Source organism: Cynoglossus semilaevis, chromosome 8 (genome assembly GCF_000523025.1).
Source record: "Cynoglossus semilaevis isolate Cse_v1.0 chromosome 8, Cse_v1.0, whole genome shotgun sequence".
Classification (NCBI taxonomy): domain Eukaryota; kingdom Metazoa; phylum Chordata; class Actinopteri; order Pleuronectiformes; family Cynoglossidae; genus Cynoglossus; species Cynoglossus semilaevis.
The window spans coordinates 9,267,056-9,268,226 of record NC_024314.1 but is presented as its reverse complement, the minus strand read 5'-3'; the positions used below and the strand labels follow the sequence as shown (position 1 = coordinate 9,268,226).

The following is a 1,171-nucleotide window of genomic DNA, read 5'->3' as shown; positions in this document are numbered from 1 at the left end:
CCCCTTGGTTGGCAGCATTACTGCAACGTCCTCCTCACAGGCTATTCTTTGGTCGTGGACTCAAACTAAAATGGTTGCTCACTGGCGGGGCCTAAAAGGAGTACACAACATCATGTTAAACTCTTAATAACAAAAGCATTGACGTGCACTAAGAAACTCCACCTGATGGGGAACGTGGATATTTCTCAACAATAAAAGGTTGCAGTTTCAACAAAATGCTAAAACTCTTTAGCATGATCATTTACTGAAACTGCATACACAATGCAATCAAATCACTTCTAAGACTGTTTCGATTAATCGTGTCTGTACTGAATTTGTCCAGTTGGTGTCACTCCTTTGTCAATACCTGTGAAAGGCGTTAAATCCATTTCTTTTCATACCTTTAATGGTAACGTTCAATCGGCTCCACACTGAAGGACCACTGCGCTCAGCTGGTACATCTTTGGACAAGATCTAAAACCAAGACGCATTTTAAAAACGTGTCCACAGAAGTTGGGGAAAAATAAAATCGAACTCTTTACACTTACCGGTTTAAAGACGGCCTCGTACGACTTATCGTTGATACCATCTCTGAGTGGGTCATTCACAGCGTAGTATGTGCCCTTTCCAGCACCGATGTCCTGTAAACATTTCACAGCACTCCGTAAATGCTGTCCAAAAGTTTCATTTCCGCTGATAAAAAGAATGACACGTTTTTTCTTACTTGGACAATGTCGTTCACGTAACACAAACCAGATGCTTCGGACTTCTTGACGTCGGGGAGTCCACCGGCCCAGGTGATGGCGATATGCTGCTGCACCTGAAAAGATTCACTTCATCAATGTCATACGTGCACGAGCGCACACGCTTAAATAATAAGTGTGTAAATTCGTACCTTCGACAATAAAGTGCCGTGTTTTCATGGATGGTTAGTACCACTTTGCAGAGAACGTTCCCACACAACAGGCCGCTGCTTCACTAATACACGTGGCTAAAGTTGCAACACAAAATGTTTGGACCACTCAACCAAACGGTCTTCGTGCACATGGCCAACTAAAGCGCTATCTCGTACAATTCAATAACACGCTGACTGAAGCGATGCGTGCAGTCAGAACTAGTTTGAATGTCCAAACCGTGCGGCTCAAACAGGCTACTGTTTAGCACGCTAACCGGCTTCCCAGTCCGTGGTTCA

At 44.1% G+C, this 1,171-nt stretch overlaps 1 protein-coding gene across 6 annotated transcripts in view; it reads right to left on the bottom strand.

The window, feature by feature from the left end:
- Position 1: 1 nt before the first annotated feature.
- Positions 2-1,171, bottom strand: part of LOC103381923 (probable histone deacetylase 1-B) — a 388,477-nt gene continuing 387,307 nt past the window's right edge. For 4 of the 6 annotated variants that reach the window (XR_521854.3, XR_001760354.2, XM_008314528.3 and 1 more), the window contains exon 5: positions 2-91. The gene's annotated coding sequence lies outside the window, so the exon portion shown is untranslated. Of the gene's footprint in view, positions 92-346; positions 454-527; positions 621-703; positions 800-874; positions 1,166-1,171 lie in introns of those variants that run through there. The other 2 variants (XR_521858.2, XR_521857.2) reach the window with 2 other exon arrangements.